Here is a 17,477-nt window from a genome sequence, read left to right on the forward strand (position 1 = left end):
CAAAGATTGAATCTTGGAAAGAAAGTGAGAGTTTTGAGTTTAACTTATTCGAGTTACCTATGAAGTCGCGAAGAGTGTTTTAATGAATAAAGATTGAATCTTTGAATGAAAACACCTCAATAAAGGTACCTATTATGTTACTAGACCTTTTTTAATGTCTAAAGATTGAATCTTTGGAATAAAATGATAGTTCTGAGTTCAACTTATTCGATTTACCTATGAAGTCGTGAACAGTGTTTTAATGACTAAATAATGAATCTTTAAATGAAAATACCTTAGTAAAGGTACCTATTATGTTACAAGACCTTTTTAATGTATAAAGATTGAATCTTGGAAAGAAAATGACTGTTTTGAGTTAAACTTATTCGAGTTCCCTATGACATCCCGAAGAGTATTTCCACGAGTAAAGATTGAATCTTTGATTGAAATTACTTGAATCGAGGGACTTATTTTGTCCCTGGACCTTTTATATATTAAGATTGAATCTTTAAAAGAAGTGGGCGTTATGAGTTAAACCTATCCGAGTTCCCTATGACGTCCCGAATAGTGTTTTAACGCGTAAGGATTGAATCTTTGTATGAAATTACCTCAATAGAGGTACTTATTATGTCACTAGACCTTTTTAATGTATAAAGGTTCAAGCTTTGAAAGAAAATGAGAGTTTTGAGTTAAACATATTCGAGTTCCCTGCGACGTCTCGAAGAGTGTTTTAAAGAGTAAATATTAAATCTTTGAATGAAATTACCTCAATCAAGGTACCTATTATGTCACTAGACCTTTTTAATGTATAAAGATTGAATATTTGTAAAGAACTACGAGTTTTGAGTTAAGGTTATTTGAGTTCCCTTTGACGTCACGAAGCGTGTTTTAATGAGTAAAGATTGAATCTTTGAACGAAATTATCTCAATCAATGTACCTATTATGTCAGTAGACCTTTTTAATGTATAAAGATGGAATGTTTGAAAAAAATGAGAGTATTGAGTTTAACTTATTCGAGTTACCTATGAAGTCGCGAAGAGTGTTTTAATGACCAAAGATTGAATCTTCGAATGAAAATTCCTCAATACAGGAACCTATTATATTACTAGATCTTTTTTATGTATAAAGATTGATTCTTTGAAAGAAAATTAGAGTTTTGAGTTAAACTTATTCGAGTTCCTTTTGACATCCCGAAGAGTGTTTTAATGAATAAAGATTGAATCTTTGAATGAAATTACCTCAATCGAGGTACCTATTAAGTCACTAGAAATTTTTATTGTATAAAGATTGAATCTTTGAAAAGAAATGAGAGTTTGAGTTAAAGTTATTCGAGTTCCCTTTGACGTCACGAAGAGTGTTTTAATGAGTAAAGATTGAATCTTTGAATGAAATTACCTCAATCAAGGTACCTATTATACCACTAGGCCTTTGTAATGTATGAAGATTGAATCTTTGAAAGAAAATGAGTGTTTTGAGTTTAACTTATTCGAGTTACCTATGAAATCGCGAAGAGTGTTTTAATGAATGAAGATGGAATCTTTGAATGAAAAATACCACAATAAAGGTACCAATTCTGTTACTAGACCTTTCCAATGTATAAAGATTGAATCTTTGAAAGAAAATGAGATTTTTGAGTTAAACTTATTCGAGTTCCCTGTAACATCCCGAAGAGTGTCTTAATGAGTAAAGATTGAATCATTGAATGAAATTACCTCAATCAAGGTAGCTATTACATCACTAGACCTTTTTAATTTATAAAGATTGACGTTTTGAAAAGAAATTAGTGTTTCGAGTTAAAGTAATTCAAGTTCCCTTTGACGTCACGAAGAGTGTTTTAATGAGTAAAGATTGAATCTTTGAATGAAATTACCTCAATCAAGGTACCTATTCTGTCACTAAACCTTTTTAATGTATAAAGATTGAATCTTTGAAAGAACATGAGAGTTTTGAGTTCAACTTATTCGAGTTACCTATGAAGTTGCGAAGAGTGTTTTAATAACTAAAGATTGAATCTTTGAATGAAAATACCTCAATAAAGGTACTTATTTTGTTAGTAGACCTTTTTAATGTATAAAGACTGTATCTTTGAAAGAAATGGAGAGTTTTGAGTTAAACTTATTCACGTTCCCTGTAACGTCCCAAAGAGTGTTTTAATGAGTAAATATTGAATCTTTGAATGTAATTACCTCAATCAAGGTAGCTGTTATGTCACTAGACCTTTTTAATGTACAAAGATTGAATCTTGGAAAGAAAGTGAGAGTTTTGAGTTTAACTTATTCGAGTTACTTATGAAGTCGCGAAGAGTGTTTTAATGAATAAAGATTGAATCTTTGAATGAAATTACCTCAATCGAGGTACCTATTAAGTCACTAGAAATTTTTATTGTATAAAGATTGAATCTTTGAAAAGAAATGAGTTTTGAGTTAAAGTTATTCGAGTACCCTTTGACGTCACGAAGAGTGTTTTAATGAGTAAAGATTGAATCTTTGAATGAAATTACCTCAATCAAGGTACCTATTCTACCACTAGGCCTTTATAATCTATGAAGATTGAATCTTTGAAAGAAAATGAGTGTTTTGAGTTTAACTTATTCGAGTTACCTATGAAATCACGAAGAGTGTTTTAATGAATGAAGATGGAATCTTTGAATGAAAAATACCACAATAAAGGTACCAATTCTGTTACTAGACCTTTCCAATGTATAAAGATTGAATCTTTGAAAGAAAATGAGATTTTTGAGTTAAACTTATTCGAGTTCCCTGTAACGTCCCGAAGAGTGTCTTAATGAGTAAAGATTGAATCATTGAATGAAATTACCTCAATCAAGGTAGCTATTACATCACTAGACCTTTTTAATTTATAAAGATTGACGTTTTGAAAAGAAATGAGTGTTTCGAGTTAAAGTTATTCAAGTTCCCTTTGACGTCACGAAGGGTGTTTTAATGAGTAAAGATTGAATCTTTGAATGAAATTACCTCAATCAAGGTACCTATTCTGTCACTAAACCTTTTTAATATATAAAGATTGAATCTTTGAAAGAACATGAGAGTTTTGAGTTCAACTTATTCGAGTTACCTATGAAGTTGCGAAGAGTGTTTTAATGACTAAAGATTGAATCTTTGAATGAAAATACCTCAATAAAGGTACTTATTTTGTTAGTAGACCTTTTTAATGTATAAAGACTGTATCTTTGAAAGAAATGGAGAGTTTTGAGTTAAACTTATTCACGTTCCCTGTAACGTCCCAAAGAGTGTTTTAATGAGTAAATATTGAATCTTTGAATGTAATTACCTCAATCAAGGTAGCTGTTATGTCACTAGACCTTTTTAATGTACAAAGATTGAATCTTGGAAAGAAAGTGAGAGTTTTGAGTTTAACTTATTCGAGTTACCTATGAAGTCGCGAAGAGTGTTTTAATGAATAAAGATTGAATCTTTGAATGAAAACACCTCAATAAAGGTACCTATTATGTTACTAGACCTTTTTTAATGTCTAAAGATTGAATCTTTGGAATAAAATGATAGTTCTGAGTTCAACTTATTCGATTTACCTATGAAGTCGTGAACAGTGTTTTAATGACTAAATAATGAATCTTTAAATGAAAATACCTTAGTAAAGGTACCTATTATGTTACAAGACCTTTTTAATCTATAAAGATTGAATCTTGGAAAGAAAATGACTGTTTTGAGTTAAACTTATTCGAGTTCCCTATGACATCCCGAAGAGTATTTCCACGAGTAAAGATTGAATCTTTGATTGAAATTACTTGAATCGAGGGACTTATTTTGTCCCTGGACCTTTTATATATTAAGATTGAATCTTTAAAAGAAGTGGGCGTTATGAGTTAAACCTATCCGAGTTCCCTATGACGTCCCGAATAGTGTTTTAACGCGTAAGGATTGAATCTTTGTATGAAATTACCTCAATAGAGGTACTTATTATGTCACTAGACCTTTTTAATGTATAAAGGTTCAAGCTTTGAAAGAAAATGAGAGTTTTGAGTTAAACATATTCGAGTTCCCTGCGACGTCTCGAAGAGTGTTTTAAAGAGTAAATATTAAATCTTTGAATGAAATTACCTCAATCAAGGTACCTATTATGTCACTAGACCTTTTTAATGTATAAAGATTGAATATTTGTAAAGAACTACGAGTTTTGAGTTAAGGTTATTTGAGTTCCCTTTGACGTCACGAAGCGTGTTTTAATGAGTAAAGATTGAATCTTTGAACGAAATTATCTCAATCAATGTACCTATTATGTCAGTAGACCTTTTTAATGTATAAAGATGGAATGTTTGAAAAAAATGAGAGTATTGAGTTTAACTTATTCGAGTTACCTATGAAGTCGCGAAGAGTGTTTTAATGACCAAAGATTGAATCTTCGAATGAAAATTCCTCAATACAGGAACCTATTATATTACTAGATCTTTTTTATGTATAAAGATTGATTCTTTGAAAGAAAATTAGAGTTTTGAGTTAAACTTATTCGAGTTCCTTTTGACATCCCGAAGAGTGTTTTAATGAATAAAGATTGAATCTTTGAATGAAATTACCTCAATCGAGGTACCTATTAAGTCACTAGAAATTTTTATTGTATAAAGATTGAATCTTTGAAAAGAAATGAGAGTTTTGAGTTAAAGTTATTCGAGTTCCCTTTGACGTCACGAAGAGTGTTTTAATGAGTAAAGATTGAATCTTTGAATGAAATTACCTCAATCAAGGTACCTATTATACCACTAGGCCTTTGTAATGTATGAAGATTGAATCTTTGAAAGAAAATGAGTGTTTTGAGTTTAACTTATTCGAGTTACCTATGAAATCGCGAAGAGTGTTTTAATGAATGAAGATGGAATCTTTGAATGAAAAATACCACAATAAAGGTACCAATTCTGTTACTAGACCTTTCCAATGTATAAAGATTGAATCTTTGAAAGAAAATGAGATTTTTGAGTTAAACTTATTCGAGTTCCCTGTAACATCCCGAAGAGTGTCTTAATGAGTAAAGATTGAATCATTGAATGAAATTACCTCAATCAAGGTAGCTATTACATCACTAGACCTTTTTAATTTATAAAGATTGACGTTTTGAAAAGAAATTAGTGTTTCTAGTTAAAGTAATTCAAGTTCCCTTTGACGTCACGAAGAGTGTTTTAATGAGTAAAGATTGAATCTTTGAATGAAATTACCTTAATCAAGGTACCTATTCTGTCACTAAACCTTTTTAATGTATAAAGATTGAATCTTTGAAAGAACATGAGAGTTTTGAGTTCAACTTATTCGAGTTACCTATGAAGTTGCGAAGAGTGTTTTAATAACTAAAGATTGAATCTTTGAATCAAAATACCTCAATAAAGGTACTTATTTTGTTAGTAGACCTTTTTAATGTATAAAGACTGTATCTTTGAAAGAAATGGAGAGTTTTGAGTTAAACTTATTCACGTTCCCTGTAACGTCCCAAAGAGTGTTTTAATGAGTAAATATTGAATCTTTGAATGTAATTACCTCAATCAAGGTAGCTGTTATGTCACTAGACCTTTTTAATGTACAAAGATTGAATCTTGGAAAGAAAGTGAGAGTTTTGAGTTTAACTTATTCGAGTTACTTATGAAGTCGCGAAGAGTGTTTTAATGAATAAAGATTGAATCTTTGAATGAAAACACCTCAATAAAGGTACCTATTATGTTACTAGACCTTTTTTAATGTCTAAAGATTGAATCTTTGGAATAAAATGATAGTTCTGAATTCAACTTATTCGATTTACCTATGAAGTCGTGAATAGTGTTTTAATGACTAAATAATGAATCTTTGAATGAAAATACCTTAGTAAAGGTACCTATTATGTTACAAGACCTTTTTAATGTATAAAGATTGAATCTTGGAAAGAAAATGACTGTTTTGAGTTAAACTTATTCGAGTTCCCTATGACATCCCGAAGAGTATTTCAACGAGTAAAGATTGAATCTTTGATTGAAATTACTTGAATCAAGGGACTTATTTTGTCCCTGCACCTTTTATATATTAAGATTTAATCTTTAAAAAGAAGTGGGCGTTATGAGTTAAACCTATCCGAGTTCCCTATGACGTTCCGAATAGTGTTTTAACGCGTAAGGATTGAATCTTTGTATGAAATTACCTCAATAGAGGTACATATTATGTCACTAGACCTTTTTAATGTATAAAGGTTCAAGCTTTGAAAGAAAATGAGAGTTTTGAGTTAAACATATTCGAGTTCCCTACGACGTCTCGAAGAGTGTTTTAAAGAGTAAATATTGAATCTTTGAATGAAATTACCTCAATCAAGGTACCTATTATGTCACTAGACCTTTTTAATGTATAAAGATTGAATATTTGTAAAGAACTACGAGTTTTGAGTTAAAGTTATTTGAGTTCCCTTTGACGTCACGAAGCGTGTTTTAATGAGTAAAGATTGAATCTTTGAACGAAATTATCTCAATCAATGTACCTATTATGTCAGTAGACCTTTTTAATGTATAAAGATGGAATCTTTGAAAAGAATGAGAGTATTGAGTTTAACTTATTCGAGTTACCTATGAAGTCGCGAAGAGTGTTTTAATGGCCAAAGATTGAATCTTCGAATGAAAATTCCTCAATACAGGAACCTATTATGTTACTAGATCTTTTTGATGTATAAAGATTGAATCTTTGAAAGAAAATTAGAGTTTTGAGTTAAACTTATTCGAGTTCCTTTTGACATCCCGAAGAGTGTTTTAATGAATAAAGATTGAATCTTTGAATGAAATTACCTCAATCGAGGTACCTATTAAGTCACTAGAAATTTTTATTGTATTAAGATTGAATCTTTGAAAAGAAATAAGAGTTTTGAGTTAAAGTTATTCGAGTTCCCTTTGACGTCACGAAGAGTGTTTTAATGAGTAAAGATTGAATCTTTGAATGAAATTACCTCAATCAAGGTACCTATTCTACCACTAGGCCTTTGTAATGTATGAAGATTGAATCTTTGAAAGAAAATGAGTGTTTTGAGTTTAACTTATTCAAGTTACCTATGAAATCGTGAAGAGTGTTTTAATGAATGAAGATGGAATCTTTGAATGAAAAATACCACAATAAAGGTACCAATTCTGTTACTAGACCTTTCCAATGTATAAAGATTGAATCTTTGAAAGAAAATGAGATTTTTGAGTTAAACTTATTCGAGTTCCCTGTAACGTCCCGAAGAGTGTCTTAATGAGTAAAGATTGAATCATTGAATGAAATTACCTCAATCAAGGTAGCTATTACATCACTAGACCTTTTTAATTTATAAAGATTGACGTTTTGAAAAGAAATGAGTGTTTCGAGTTAAAGTTATTCAAGTTCCCTTTGACGTCACGAAGAGTGTTTTAATGTGTAAAGATTGAATCTTTGAATGAAATTACCTCAATCAAGGTACCTATTCTGTCACTAAACCTTTTTAATGTATAAAGATTGAATCTTTGAAAGAACATGAGAGTTTTGAGTTCAACTTATTCGAGTTACCTATGAAGTTGCGAAGAGTGTTTTAATGACTAAAGATTGAATCTTTGAATGAAAATACCTCAATAAAGGTACTTATTTTGTTAGTAGACCTTTTTAATGTATAAAGACTGTATCTTTGAAAGAAATGGAGAGTTTTGAGTTAAACTTATTCACGTTCCCTGTAACGTCGCAAAGAGTGTTTTAATGAGTAAATATTGAATCTTTGAATGTAATTACCTCAATCAAGGTAGCTGTTATGTCACTATACCTTTTTAATGTACAAAGATTAAATCTTGGAAAGAAAGTGAGAGTTTTGAGTTTAACTTATTCGAGTTACCTATGAAGTCGCGAAGAGTGTTTTAATGAATAAAGATTGAATCTTTGAATGAAAACACCTCAATAAAGGTACCTATTATGTTACTAGACCTTTTTTAATGTCTAAAGATTAAATCTTTGGAATAAAATGATAGTTCTGAGTTCAACTTATTCGATTTACCTATGAAGTCGTGAACAGTGTTTTAATGACTAAATAATGAATCTTTAAATGAAAATACCTTAGTAAAGGTACCTATTATGTTACAAGACCTTTTTAATGTATAAAGATTGAATCTTGGAAAGAAAATGACTGTTTTGAGTTAAACTTATTCGAGTTCCCTATGACATCCCGAAGAGTATTTCAACGAGTAAAGATTGAATCTTTGATTGAAATTACTTGAATCGAGGGACTTATTTTGTCCCTGGACCTTTTATATATTAAGATTGAATCTTTAAAAAGAAGTGGGCGTTATGAGTTAAACCTATCCGAGTTCCCTATGACGTCCCGAATAGTGTTTTAACGCGTAAGGATTGAATCTTTGTATGAAATTACCTCAATAGAGGTACTTATTATGTCACTAGACCTTTTTAATGTATAAAGGTTCAAGCTTTGAAAGAAAATGAGAGTTTTGAGTTAAACATATTCGAGTTCCCTGCGACGTCTCGAAGAGTGTTTTAAAGAGTAAATATTGAATCTTTGAATGAAATTACCTCAATCAAGGTACCTATTATGTCACTAGACCTTTTTAATGTATAAAGATTGAATATTTGTAAAGAACTACGAGTTTTGAGTTAAAGTTATTTGAGTTCCCTATGACGTCACGAAGCGTGTTTTAATGAGTAAAGATTGAATCTTTGAACGAAATTATCTCAATCAATGTACCTATTATGTCAGTAGACCTTTTTAATGTATAAAGATGGAATGTTTGAAAAAAATGAGAGTATTGAGTTTAACTTATTCGAGTTACCTATGAAGTCGCGAAGAGTGTTTTAATGACCAAAGATTGAATCTTCGAATGAAAATTCCTCAATACAGGAACCTATTATGTTACTAGATCTTTTTAATGTATAAAGATTGAATCTTTGAAAGAAAATTAGAGTTTTGAGTTAAACTTATTCGAGTTCCTTTTCACATCCCGAAGAGTGTTTTAATGAATAAAGATTGAATCTTTGAATGAAATTACCTCAATCGAGGTACCTATTAAGTCACTAGAAATTTTTATTGTATAAAGATTGAATCTTTGAAAAGAAATGAGTTTTGAGTTAAAGTTATTCGAGTTCCCTTTGACGTCACGAAGAGTGTTTTAATGAGTAAAGATTGAATCTTTGAATGAAATTACCTCAATCAAGGTACCTATTCTACCACTAGGCCTTTGTAATGTATGAAGATTGAATCTTTGAAAGAAAATGAGTGTTTTGAGTTTAACTTATTCGAGTTACCTATGAAATCGCGAAGAGTGTTTTAATGAATGAAGATGGAATCTTTGAATGAAAAATACCACAATAAAGGTACCAATTCTGTTATTAGACCTTTCCAATGTATAAAGATTGAATCTTTGAAAGAAAATGAGATTTTTGAGTTAAACTTATTCGAGTTCCCTGTAACGTCCCGAAGAGTGTCTTAATGAGTAAAGATTGAATCATTGAATGAAATTACCTCAATCAAGGTAGCTATTACATCACTAGACCTTTTTAATTTATAAAGATTGACGTTTTGAAAAGAAATGAGTGTTTCGAGTTAAAGTTATTCAAGTTCCCTTTGACGTCACGAAGAGTGTTTTAATGAGTAAAGATTGAATCTTTGAATGAAATTACCTCAATCAAGGTACCTATTCTGTCACTAAACCTTTTTAATGTATAAAGATTGAATCTTTGAAAGAACATGAGAGTTTTGAGTTCAACTTATTCGAGTTACCTATGAAGTTGCGAAGAGTGTTTTAATGACTAAAGATTGAATCTTTGAATGAAAATACCTCAATAAAGGTACTTATTTTGTTAGTAGACCTTTTTAATGTATAAAGACTGTATCTTTGAAAGAAATAGAGAGTTTTGAGTTAAACTTATTCACGTTCCCTGTAACGTCCCAAAGAGTGTTTTAATGAGTAAATATTGAATCTTTGAATGTAATTACCTCAATCAAGGTAGCTGTTATGTCACTAGACCTTTTTAATGTACAAAGATTGAATCTTGGAAAGAAAGTGAGAGTTTTGAGTTTAACTTATTCGAGTTACCTATGAAGTCGCGAAGAGTGTTTTAATGAATAAAGATTGAATCTTTGAATGAAAACACCTCAATAAAGGTACCTATTATGTTACTAGACCTTTTTTAATGTCTAAAGATTGAATCTTTGGAATAAAATGATAGTTCTGAGTTCAACTTATTCGATTTACCTATGAAGTCGTGAACAGTGTTTTAATGACTAAATAATGAATCTTTGAATGAAAATACCTTAGTAAAGGTACCTATTATGTTACAAGACCTTTTTAATGTATAAAGATTGAATCTTGGAAAGAAAATGACTGTTTTGAGTTAAACTTATTCGAGTTCCCTATGACATCCCGAAGAGTATTTCAACGAGTAAAGATTGAATCTTTGATTGAAATTACTTGAATCAAGGGACTTATTTTGTCCCTGGACCTTTTATATATTAAGATTGAATCTTTAAAAAGAAGTGGGCGTTATGAGTTAAACCTATCCGAGTTCCCTATGACGTCCCGAATAGTGTTTTAACGCGTAAGGATTGAATCTTTGTATGAAATTATCTCAATAGAGGTACTTATTATGTCACTAGACCTTTTTAATGTATAAAGGTTTAAGCTTTGAAAGAAAGTGAGAGTTTTGAGTTAAACATATTCGAGTTCCCTGCGACGTCTCGAAGAGTGTTTTAAAGAGTAAATATTGAATCTTTGAATGAAATTACCTCAATCAAGGTACCTATTAGGTCACTAGACCTTTTTAATGTATAAAGATTGAATATTTGTAAAGAACTACGAGTTTTGAGTTAAAGTTATTTGAGTTCCCTTTGATGTCACGAAGCGTGTTTTAATGAGTAAAGATTGAATCTTTGAACGAAATTATCTCAATCAATGTACCTATTATGTCAGTAGACCTTTTTAATGTATAAAGATGGAATCTTTGAAAAAAATGAGAGTATTGAGTTTAACTTATTCGAGTTACCTATGAAGTCGCGAAGAGTGTTTTAATGACCAAAGATTGAATCTTCGAATGAAAATTCCTCAATACAGGAACCTATTATGTTACTAGATCTTTTTGATGTATAAAGATGGAATCTTTGAAAGAAAATTAGAGTTTTGAGTTAAACTTATTCGAGTTCCTTTTGACATCCCGAAGAGTGTTTTAATGAATAAAGATTGAATCTTTGAATGAAATTACCTCAATCGAGGTATCTATTAAGTCACTAGAAATTTTTATTGTATAAAGATTGAATCTTTGAAAAGAAATGAGAGTTTTGAGTTAAAGTTATTCGAGTTCCCTTTGACGTCACGAAGAGTGTTTTAATGAGTAAAGATTGAATCTTTGAATGAAATTACCTCAATCAAGGTACCTATTCTACCACTAGGCCTTTGTAATGTATGAAGATTGAATCTTTGAAACAAAATGAGTGTTTTGAGTTTAACTTATTCGAGTTACCTATGAAATCGCGAAGAGTGTTTTAATGAATGAAGATGGAATCTTTGAATGAAAAATACCACAATAAAGGTACCAATTCTGTTACTAGACCTTTCCAATGTATAAAGATTGAATCTTTGAAAGAAAATGAGATTTTTGAGTTAAACTTATTCGACTTCCCTGTAACGTCCCGAAGAGTGTCTTAATGAGTAAAGATTGAATCATTGAATGAAATTACCTCAATCAAGGTAGCTATTACATCACTAGACCTTTTTAATTTATAAAGATTGACATTTTGAAAGGAAATGAGTGTTTCGAGTTAAAGTTATTCAAGTTCCCTTTGACGTCACGAAGAGTGTTTTAATGAGTAAAGATTGAATCTTTGAATGAAATTACCTCAATCAAGGTACCTATTCTGTCACTAAACCTTTTTAATGTAAAAAGATTGAATCTTTGAAAGAACATGAGAGTTTTGAGTTCAACTTATTCGAGTTACCTATGAAGTTGCGAAGAGTGTTTTAATGACTAAAGATTGAATCTTTGAATGAAAATACCTCAATAAAGGTACTTATTTTGTTAGTAGACCTTTTTAATGTATAAAGACTGTATCTTTGAAAGAAATGGAGAGTTTTGAGTTAAACTTATTCACGTTCCCTGTAACGTCCCAAAGAGTGTTTTAATGAATAAATATTGAATCTTTGAATGTAATTATCTCAATCAAGGTAGCTGTTATGTCACTAGACCTTTTTAATGTACAAAGATTGAATCTTGGAAAGAAAGTGAGAGTTTTGAGTTTAACTTATTCGAGTTACCTATGAAGTCGCGAAGAGTGTTTTAATGAATAAAGATTGAATCTTTGAATGAAAACACCTCAATAAAGGTACCTATTATGTTACTAGACCTTTTTTAATGTCTAAAGATTGAATCTTTGGAATAAAATGATAGTTATGAGTTCAACTTATTCGATTTACCTATGAAGTCGTGAACAGTGTTTTAATGACTAAATAATGAATCTTTGAATGAAAATACCTTAGTAAAGGTACCTATTATGTTACAAGACCTTTTTAATGTATAAAGATTGAATCTTGGAAAGAAAATGACTGTTTTGAGTTAAACTTATTCGAGTTCCCTATGACATCCCGAAGAATATTTCAACGAGTAAAGATTGAATCTTTGATTGAAATTACTTGAATCAAGGGACTTATTTTGTCCCTGGACCTTTTATATATTAAGATTGAATCTTTAAAAAAGAAGTGGGCGTTATGAGTTAAACCTATCCGAGTTCCCTATGACGTCCCGAATAGTGTTTTAACGCGTAAGGATTGAATCTTTGTATGAAATTACCTCAATAGAGGTACTTATTATGTCACTAGACCTTTTTAATGTATAAAGGTTCAAGCTTTGAAAGAAAATGAGAGTTTTGAATTAAACATATTCGAGTTCCCTGCGACGTCTCGAATAGTGTTTTAAAGAGTAAATATTGAATCTTTGAATGAAATTACCTCAATCAAGGTACCTATTATGTCACTAGACCTTTTTAATGTATAAAGATTGAATATTTGTAAAGAACTACGAGTTTTGAGTTAAAGTTATTTGAGTTCCCTTTGACGTCACGAAGCGTGTTTTAATGAGTAAAGATTGAATCTTTGAACGAAATTATCTCAATCAATGTACCTATTATATCAGTAGACCTTTTTAATGTATAAAGATGGAATCTTTGAAAAAAATGAGAGTATTGAGTTTAACTTATTCGAGTTACCTATGAAGTCGCGAAGAGTGTTTTAATGACCAAAGATTGAATCTTCGAATGAAAATTCCTCAATACAGGAACCTATTATGTTACTAGATCTTTTTGATGTATAAAGATGGAATCTTTGAAAGAAAATTAGAGTTTTGAGTTAAACTTATTCGAGTTCCTTTTGACATCCCGAAGAGTGTTTTAATGAATAAAGATTGAATCTTTGAATGAAATTACCTCAATCGAGGTACCTATTAAGTCAATAGAAATTTTTATTGTATAAAGATTGAATCTTTGAAAAGAAATGAGAGTTTTGAGTTAAAGTTATTCGAGTTCCCTTTGACGTCACGAAGAGTGTTTTAATGAGTAAAGATTGAATCTTTGAATGAAATTACCTCAATCAAGGTACCTATTCTACCACTAGGCCTTTGTAATGTATGAAGATTGAATCTTTGAAAGAAAATGAGTGTTTTGAGTTTAACTTATTCGAGTTACCTATGAAATCGCGAAGAGTGTTTTAATGAATGAAGATGGAATCTTTGAATGAAAAATACCACAATAAAGGTACCAATTCTGTTACTAGACCTTTCCAATGTCTAAAGATTGAATCTTTGAAAGAAAATGAGATTTTTGAGTTAAACTTATTCGAGTTCCCTGTAACGTCCCGAAGAGTGTCTTAATGAGTAAAGATTGAATCATTGAATGAAATTACCTCAATCAAGGTAGCTATTACATCACTAGACCTTTTTAATTTATAAAGATTGACGTTTTGAAAAGAAATGAGTGTTTCGAGTTAAAGTTATTCAAGTTCCCTTTGACGTCACGAAGAGTGTTTTAATGAGTAAAGATTGAATCTTTGAATGAAATTACCTCAATCAAGGTACCTATTCTGTCACTAAACCTTTTTAATGTATAAAGATTGAATCTTTGAAAGAACATGAGAGTTTTGAGTTCAACTTATTCGAGTTACCTATGAAGTTGCGAAGAGTGTTTTAATGACTAAAGATTGAATCTTTGAAAGAAAATACCTCAATAAAGGTACTTATTTTGTTAGTAGACCTTTTTAATGTATAAAGACTGTATCTTTGAAAGAAATGGAGAGTTTTGAGTTAAACTTATTCACGTTCCCTGTAACGTCCCAAAGAGTGTTTTAATGAGTAAATATTGAATCTTTGAATGTAATTATCTCAATCAAGGTAGCTGTTATGTCACTAGACCTTTTTAATGTACAAAGATTGAATCTTGGAAAGAAAGTGAGAGTTTTGAGTTTAACTTATTCGAGTTACCTATGAAGTCGCGAAGAGTGTTTTAATGAATAAAGATTGAATCTTTGAATGAAAACACCTCAATAAAGGTACCTATTATGTTACTAGACCTTTTTTAATGTCTAAAGATTGAATCTTTGGAATAAAATGATAGTTCTGAGTTCAACTTATTCGATTTACCTATGAAGTCGTGAACAGTGTTTTAATGACTAAATAATGAATCTTTGAATGAAAATACCTTAGTAAAGGTACCTATTATGTTACAAGACCTTTTTAATGTATAAAGATTGAATCTTGGAAAGAAAATGACTGTTTTGAGTTAAACTTATTCGAGTTCCCTATGACATCCCGAAGAGTATTTCAACGAGTAAAGATTGAATCTTTGATTGAAATTACTTGAATCAAGGGACTTATTTTGTCCCTGGACCTTTTATATATTAAGATTGAATCTTTAAAAAGAAGTGGGCGTTATGAGTTAAACCTATCCGAGTTCCCTATGACGTCCCGAATAGTGTTTTAACGCGTAAGGATTGAATCTTTGTATGAAATTACCTCAATAGAGGTACTTATTATGTCACTAGACCTTTTTAATGTATAAAGGTTCAAGCTTTGAAAGAAAATGAGAGTTTTGAATTAAACATATTCGAGTTCCCTGCGACGTCTCGAATAGTGTTTTAAAGAGTAAATATTGAATCTTTGAATGAAATTACCTCAATCAAGGTACCTATTATGTCAGTAGACCTTTTTAATGTATAAAGATGGAATCTTTGAAAAAAATGAGAGTATTGAGTTTAACTTATTCGAGTTACCTATGAAGTCGCGAAGAGTGTTTTAATGACCAAAGATTGAATCTTCGAATGAAAATTCCTCAATACAGGAACCTATTATGTTACTAGATCTTTTTGATGTATAAAGATGGAATCTTTGAAAGAAAATTAGAGTTTTGAGTTAAACTTATTCGAGTTCCTTTTGACATCCCGAAGAGTGTTTTAATGAATAAAGATTGAATCTTTGAATGAAATTACCTCAATCGAGGTACCTATTAAGTCAATAGAAATTTTTATTGTATAAAGATTGAATCTTTGAAAAGAAATGAGAGTTTTGAGTTAAAGTTATTCGAGTTCCCTTTGACGTCACGAAGAGTGTTTTAATGAGTAAAGATTGAATCTTTGAATGAAATTACCTCAATCAAGGTACCTATTCTACCACTAGGCCTTTGTAATGTATGAAGATTGAATCTTTGAAAGAAAATGAGTGTTTTGAGTTTAACTTATTCGAGTTACCTATGAAATCGCGAAGAGTGTTTTAATGAATGAAGATGGAATCTTTGAATGAAAAATACCACAATAAAGGTACCAATTCTGTTACTAGACCTTTCCAATGTATAAAGATTGAATCTTTGAAAGAAAATGAGATTTTTGAGTTAAACTTATTCGAGTTCCCTGTAACGTCCCGAAGAGTGTCTTAATGAGTAAAGATTGAATCATTGAATGAAATTACCTCAATCAAGGTAGCTATTACATCACTAGACCTTTTTAATTTATAAAGATTGACGTTTTGAAAAGAAATGAGTGTTTCGAGTTAAAGTTATTCAAGTTACCTTTAACGTCACGAAGAGTGTTTTAATGAGTAAAGATTGAATCTTTGAATGAAATTACCTCAATCAAGGTACCTATTCTGTCACTAAACCTTTTTAATGTATAAAGATTGAATCTTTGAAAGAACATGAGAGTTTTGAGTTCAACTTATTCGAGTTACCTATGAAGTTGCGAAGAGTGTTTTAATGACTAAAGATTGAATCTTTGAATGAAAATACCTCAATAAAGGTACTTATTTTGTTAGTAGACTTTTTTAATGTATAAAGACTGTATCTTTGAAAGAAATGGAGAGTTTTGAGTTAAACTTATCCACGTTCCCTGTAACGTCCCAAAGAGTGTTTTAATGAGTAAATATTGAATCTTTGAATGTAATTACCTCAATCAAGGTAGCTGTTATGTCACTAGACCTTTTTAATGTACAAAGATTGAATCTTGGAAAGAAAGTGAGAGTTTTGAGTTTAACTTATTCGAGTTACCTATGAAGTCGCGAAGAGTGTTTTAATGAATAAAGATTGAATCTTTGAATGAAAACACCTCAATAAAGGTACCTATTATGTTTAGTAAACCTTTTTTAATGTCTAAAGATTGAATCTTTGGAATAAAATGATAGTTCTGAGTTCAACTTATTCGATTTACCTATGAAGTCGTGAACAGTGTTTTAATGACTAAATAATGAATCTTTGAATGAAAATACCTTAGTAAAGGTACCTATTATGTTACAAGACCTTTTTAATGTATAAAGATTGAATCCTGGAAAGAAAATGACTGTTTTGAGTTAAACTTATTCGAGTTCCCTATGACATCCCGAAGAGTATTTCAACGAGTAAAGATTGAATCTTTGATTGAAATTACTTGAATCAAGGGACTTATTTTGTCCCTGGACCTTTTATATATTAAGATTGAATCTTTAAAAAGAAGTGGGCGTTATGAGTTAAACCTATCCGAGTTCCCTATGACGTCCCGAATAGTGTTTTAACGGCTTAGGATTGAATCTTTGTATGAAATTACCTCAATAGAGGTACTTATTATGTCACTAGACCTTTTTAATGTGTAAAGGTTCAAGCTTTGAAAGAAAATGAGAGTTTTGAGTTAAACATATTCGAGTTCCCTGCGACGTCTCGAAGAGTGTTTTAAAGAGTAAATATTGAATCTTTGAATGAAATTACCTCAATCAAGGTACCTATTATGTCACTAGACCTTTTTAATGTATAAAGATTGAATATTTGTAAAGAACTACGAGTTTTGAGTTAAAGTTATTTGAGTTCCCTTTGACGTCACGAAGCGTGTTTTAATGAGTAAAGATTGAATCTTTGAACGAAATTATCTCAATCAATGTACCTATTATGTCAGTAGACCTTTTTAATGTATAAAGATGGAATCTTTGAAAAAAATGAGAGTATTGAGTTTAACTTATTTGAGTTACCTATGAAGTCGCGAAGAGTGTTTTAATGACAAAAGATTGAATCTTCGAATGAA

The sequence above is a fragment of the Cornus florida genome, unplaced genomic scaffold, assembly GCF_030987335.1.
Source record: "Cornus florida cultivar Cherokee Brave unplaced genomic scaffold, ASM3098733v1 CherokeeBrave_3.0.0_Hap2_Chr03, whole genome shotgun sequence".
NCBI classification, from domain to species: domain Eukaryota; kingdom Viridiplantae; phylum Streptophyta; class Magnoliopsida; order Cornales; family Cornaceae; genus Cornus; species Cornus florida.